The sequence below is a fragment of the Crocodylus porosus genome, unplaced genomic scaffold (genome assembly GCF_001723895.1).
Source record: "Crocodylus porosus isolate Cpor-Errol unplaced genomic scaffold, CroPor_comp1, whole genome shotgun sequence".
NCBI classification, from domain to species: domain Eukaryota; kingdom Metazoa; phylum Chordata; order Crocodylia; family Crocodylidae; genus Crocodylus; species Crocodylus porosus.
Window position 1 is genome coordinate 40,451,535 of NW_017728918.1, and position 6,414 is coordinate 40,457,948.

Genomic DNA, 6,414 nt, shown 5'->3' on the forward strand with positions numbered 1-6,414 from the left:
TGGGGGGGGGCAGGGGAAAGCCAGATAGACCCTGCTTTGTCTATAAATCTCTGCTGGAGCTCCAGCCAGGGAGCAAGGGGAAAGGCCAGCCCTGCTCTGGAGCAAGGAGCCTGCCAGGATGCTGGGGGAGTTTAACTTAAACCAGGAAGGGGCCTGGGACAGACATAGCATAAACTGGTTTGACCCAAATCAATTAAGCTGGACCTCGCTCAGGTGATATGCATTTCCCTACCAGATCTGTCATCTTTTTTGGATTCACAATCCTGAACATTTACTAATAAACTACATTCAACCAGGTTTATCTTAAACCAGTTAGTTAACACCATAAGTAAAGACTGGCAGCTTTTATTTACTAACAGTCACTGTGCAGTGGTATTTCAAATATTAGAGCATGTCCTTGTACCTTAATGGAAAATAACTGCAGTACGTAAGACATTTGTGTATATTTGCAATTAGTGGACACCAGCTTTCTTTTAGTTATCACTTAAAACACACAAACATAGGTACCAATTTGTGATAAGCTGTATTTTTGCTCTCTCTTGCTTAACTGGCTTATACTACATAACATATCTGTTGGGACTTTAGGCTATTTACAATACACATTTTTTCATCTTTTCCTCCTGAAAGGAAATAAATACATAGCACTTCCACATGAATGCTCATTCAAATCTGCTTAGCATAGAAAAATCAAAAGATTTCAGGCTCAGAACTCATCTACATTTGTATTTCAGTGGTAGCAGATGCCAAGGCTGTCTATGTATTAGGGGGCAAAAATCACCTTAGTGGAGCTGTACGATTCTAGATACAGGGGAAAAAGTAAAAAACAGAGTGCATCTCAAACAATATTATAACCTTGCAAATATACTTGTTTGGCAAGGATACCACTTCTATTTTAGGAATGCTAATGGTAGTTCTTAGTGTCTTACACTTGCTCAGTCCCACAGCTAGGACCCACAGGCTACATCCAGATGAGTACAGGTGTGTGGTACCATAGACCCATTGTTGGCACCACACACCGCACAGTCAGGCATTCTGCATGCTGTTACCTTGTAGCACCCCAAGATCCAGGGGTCAAAAAAACCTGTGCAGAAAAAAAGAAGGGTGACACATGTGAAGGCAGTGCATACCACTCAAAACTAGAGCCTGGCTGACCCAAGCCATGCTCTGGCTGCCAGCCAAGCAAGCTACAGGAGCGATGAAGCTGCAGCTCCCTCAACCCCCAGGACTACAGGACCCCAGGTAAGGCAGCTGGCACGGTTGCTGGCCTCAGCCTCCCCTACCCTGGTAGCAAACTTTGCCCCTGCACTGCAAATCTGCAGCTTGGGGTGCATTTTATTGTGCTGGGTGGCCAGTTTGTGGTGCTGCAAAGAGGTTTGCAGTGCCACAAACCATACAGGTCTGCATGTCTGGATCCAGCCAAAGGGTGCATCTACATGTGCAATTAATACAATACAGTACATTCTGGAGCTGTTTGAGCCAGAGAAAGCTAACTCCCGGGTGTCGCATCAGCATGTGAGCTCAGGACAGCAGCAATGAGCAGGGGTGGAGCAGGCCCCCAGCTGTCTGGGCTGACCAGGCACAATTAACACCTGTTAATTACACCACCCATGTATTTTGGCACAATAAATGACTCCACCATAAAATAGTTGAGGACAATACTATATGGTAGAGTTATACACCCAGAGATCTGTTATATTATCAATATTAAATTGCTTTGATGCAAGAAGATGCATGGTTTGAAATTAATTCAAGCATTGATAGAGGAAAGGGAGAGAAAGTCCTTGCTCTACTTAATTTATTTGTGACTGAGGACTAGGTCCAAGAGACTCAAGGCAACAAAAGAAATCCCTGCTCATCTGCTGCTTAACTCTGGAGGTGCCTTACCCTGCTAGCTCTCTTTGAGTATATTATATTCCTCAGGAATCTAAGATCTCTGCTTTTGGCCATGCCCTGAACTGAGGAGTTTCAGCTTTGGCACAAACTTGATGCCTATTCAGATCCAGGAACAAAGCACTCTTCTACTCAAGCTCCCCAGAGGATCCAACACAATATAAGTTCTCAAATCACATCAAAAAGTGCTACCATTTGTTCAACTTAAATCTTACTAAGTGCAATTAAAATACAAGAAAACACACATTAGAATTATTCCTTTTCAGACAAGGCTTATATCCTAACACATGCTGTAAGTGGTCATTACCTTCCAGTGATTTGCAGCTGTTGTACATGAAGGTATGACCAGGCTAACATATTTTTTCAGCATAGTGTGTCCACAAAAAACAATCATACATCACACAACCCTTCTCCCCACTCATGGTATACTGTACCACACCACACCACACCACACCACACAGAATGTTGTGATTAAAGCATTTGTCCAGGAGGTGGAAGCCCAGAGTCAATTCCCTCCTTTGCCTGAGATTATTTTAATTACCTTACGGGTGAGTCTCGGTTCATAATAGACTTTGCACCAAGTTGTATATATGTTTTGCCTCTTATGAAGGCAAGTTGCCTACTTTAGTAGCTTAATTGGGCAGTGGGCAGCAGGGGAGAGAGGTATTAGCTGACTTAGGAGGGGTGCCAAAATCATCCCCCATCCTCACAGAGTCTGTACCCCAGCATCAAGAGTAGGCCTACATCGTTGCTCTTGCAGCAGCAGTCAGTGCATGGACACGGCACTGCTGCTGCTTTAAGAGCAAGATCCAAGGTAAGCAGAGCATGTGGTAGCATGGGCAGCATGGGCAGCAGCCAGGGACTATTTTGGATAAGAACCTGTGCCCCCCCACCCCTCAGAACCTGCACATGCTGCTCACCCTTCCCCCTGCTCTCAAAACAGTTTTTGTCCCTGCTTGTTATATCATTCCTTAACTTTGATGTTTGACTTTCAGTGTCTGCTATAGATTCCCTAGTACTGAAGTCACTGGACTTGGGCAGTCATTTCCAATACTCTGCTTAGTAAATAAACAATTTTCTCTCAATCCTATAGCTGCCAGCTCCCATGACACTTGCTCTCTGGGAGCAATGTGAAATGTCTCAGCAGGGGATTCCTTTACTGCATTTAGTTCTTTTATTTGTACTCCCTAACAAAAATGGTTGTGCTTGAGATAGACTGCATTCCCTCAACCCACAGATGAATTATAGCTTTTCACATTCCTCCCCTTCTATATAGTTATATAAAGCCTATTTGTTAGTGTCCTTCCTCACACAGTTAGTTTCTCATCTTTATATTTATCCTTCTCCACCCACCACTCTCAGTCCCTTCAGCAGATTTCCTAAGTAATCTTGGAATATTGTCTGTCAAGCTTCAAGTCTGAAACACATTTCTCAATACTTTCTTGTGCCTTTGCACTCCTAAACAGAAAGCAATTTTTTCCTAAGTGCACAGTAAAGTTTAAATTGTGCTAGGACGCTATCAAAATCAATTGTGTCTGTAGGTGAAAGCTAGCTGGAAACTATTATAAGTAACAAGGGCCTTTTCACAAACTACAATTAATAAGGCAACTTTCTTGGCATGCTTATTGTGTTTGCATTCACTGCAGTCATATACAACAAGAAACTCTGTTTGAAATGCTTCCACAATTCCTGCGCATTGCACCAAACCTTAATTCTGATAGTTTAAAGCTGTTCATCCTTCCTAGCTTTACACATGTAGCTCTGCATCTTTCTGGATACTTAGTTACTACCATATGTTCTTGATATATCATGAAAAAACTTCTGTATTTTAAAAAACATTCCATAATTAACCACAATTTCCTAAAACCTAGGGTCTCGACCTTCCACAAAGAAGTTTTTGTCTCAGCAACCATACCCTGGTAATCGTTGTACAGTCCGTCTTCAGGGTTCCCTACATCAAATAGGGGGTGTGGAGTAAATGAATGAGACTGCTCTGGCGGGAAAGTTCTAAAAGGAACAACCTTCTGTCCTCCCCCATAACATCCTTCTCATTCCTTCAACCCTTCTCATAATTAAATAGTGTCTTTAGTCTCTGTTCTACAGGACTAGGGAAAGACACTACACATAAACTTAAGTGATTAGAAACTATTTAAACCTATAACAGAACAGATGTTCAGTGCACATAAACCAGTTTTAAAATGACTGAAACCAGTTTGAGATAAACCTAGTTGAATGTAATATCAGACTTAACTGACTTGGGGCAAACCAGTTTATGCATTGTCTGTCTCAGACCCCTTCTTGGTTTAAGTTAAACCAGAGTCCCCCAGCATCCTGGTGTGTTCTCTGGGCTGGGCTGGGCTGGGCTGGGCTCCTTGTTTCAGAGCAGGGCTGGCCTCTCCCCTTGCTCTATGGCTGGAGCTCTGGCAGAGACTGCAGGCCTCTGCCTGGCTTTCCCCTGCTCCTCCCCTCACCACTCCCTGCTAAGCAGGGGTTCCCCCACTCCCCTTTGCCTTACACAGACACCTCCCAGCATTAGCTAGCATACAACATGCTGGATATGGTCTGTGCTGTGGCAGACAGGATGAAGACAGACAGGACTGTGTCCTCTTAGTGCTTTTTGGAGCTAATCAACAGGTAGCTGGTAATCTCCCTCCTTTCCTTCCTTGGAAACAGTTGTTTAAGAAGAGCTTGAACGAATGAGAGAGGCGCTGTTTTCTAACGGGATGATAAATGCTGATAACAGAGCTGATAAATGCTCTGTTATCAACACGTGTGTGAGGGGGGACCCAGCTTTAAGCAGAGCATCCTGCGGGGGCCTGGCCATGCCCCCCCCCCAGCTCAGCCCTAGGGAAGGGAAGGGAGAGCTGCTCTAGCACCCCCAAGCGTGTAGCCACTTCAAGCATGTGCTGGCATTTATGGGATGTCTGTACACTTACAAACTGGTTTAGCCGAGCCAGGTTAGACTAACCTGTAATGATTAAATCAATTCAGTGAAAACACTTTAAAAAATGTAATGTTTCAGCTGCCGGATAGACATATAGGCCTCTGTCAGCTAGAGTGCTTCACAATTACCACAGGTACATGCAGCAGAGTGTTTTCCAGCCAGGAGGTGTGGCAAAGGGCTACAGAGACTTGCAACTCCATTATAACTTCTCCTTAGAGAGTAACGTGAGAAAAGTAAACTGTCTATTTCATGGGGCTACAGCTCTGCTTCCCACCCATCCACTCTGCAGCATGAGGAAAATGGAGCCACTGTCAACAAGTGCTCTTCTACTGATCTACCTCCACTCTGCTGCAGCATCCCCTCACCTGAATCTAGAAACCAGGGACCCTCTAATCATTACCCACATCCCCAGCTGGAACCAGGCAAACAGATATAGGACACAAAAAATGTTTGCAGTACTGAGGCTAGCATCACACAGTTTAAAGTAAGTTGTGATCTTGGACTGTTCATTGGTGCCAGAAGCCTCAAGGGGAACCTGATATAAGTAACTCAGGGTAGTGGGAGAGACAGGTATTATTGAGGTTGGGGCTAGCAGGTCTATGATGGGGGCTGATAGATCCAGGACAGGGTTGTTGGGATCAGGGGAGGCTGGCAGGACTGTAGGGGGCTTAATAAGTCTGTGAGAGGGTTGTCTGTCCAGGGGTTGGGGACTGGGGGAGCTAAAAATAACCTTGTCATGGTTTGGGCAGATTGAAAGAACTCAGTCTCAAATTTAGGGCAAGTGGCTGGAGTTTGCCAGCCTGAGGGCTCTGCTCCCAATGTGTGTGGGTGTATGACAGATAGGGTCAACCCCTTCCTGGTCTAAGTTAGTTCACTGGCTCTGGTGAAATAACTTAGATCATGCCTGCCATTTTTGGCTCAATTTAAACCCCTAAAATCTCTGTATCTACTCATACGGAATGGGGATGAAGAGGTCCCTGGTCTACTGGTTCTAGTGGGGAAGGAGTGAGGGAAAGGGAGGAAAAAGGGAAAAAACTCCAGTTTTTCAGCTCTGAGAGAGTGAGGAATCTCTGGGAATGTGGGAGTGGAACACTAGTAAACTCTCATTGATACGTTATCCCACTCTTCCTCTCCATTCCCCTGTGCAGGAGTGTGGTAGGACTAGAGCTCTGTAGGATGGCACCCCTGTTATGCTTAACATAGGATGCATAGGTAATTACTGAAGTATCTCTAAATAGTGCCTCATTCCACCAATACTCTTCTGGAGCACTTGAGCTTTCCTCAGGTTGCTTCAAAGGGCATGTACGTTCACATGATTCATCTTTTGAAACACTTCAAATATGAAATCTGCCACAATCAGAGATAACTCTACAGTGCTGACACTCCACAGGGCAGGACTAGGATCCAGAAAGACCTGGATAGACTGAAGAACTGGTCCACAATCAATTATATGAGATTCAACAAGAACAAGTGCAACATCCTGCACTTGAGATGCAATAATTGCATGTACAAATACAGACTTGGGAGTGATTGGCTTGGTTGTACTACTGCAGAGAAGGGCTTTGTGGTTCCAGTGGACC

The 6,414-nt window shown here is 44.5% G+C and overlaps 1 protein-coding gene across 1 annotated transcript in view; it reads right to left on the reverse strand.

Annotated features, from left to right (window-relative positions):
- CSMD1 (CUB and Sushi multiple domains 1) overlaps window positions 1-6,414 on the reverse strand; it is a 1,867,828-nt gene that overhangs the window by 1,303,736 nt on the left and 557,678 nt on the right. The window lies entirely within an intron of this gene.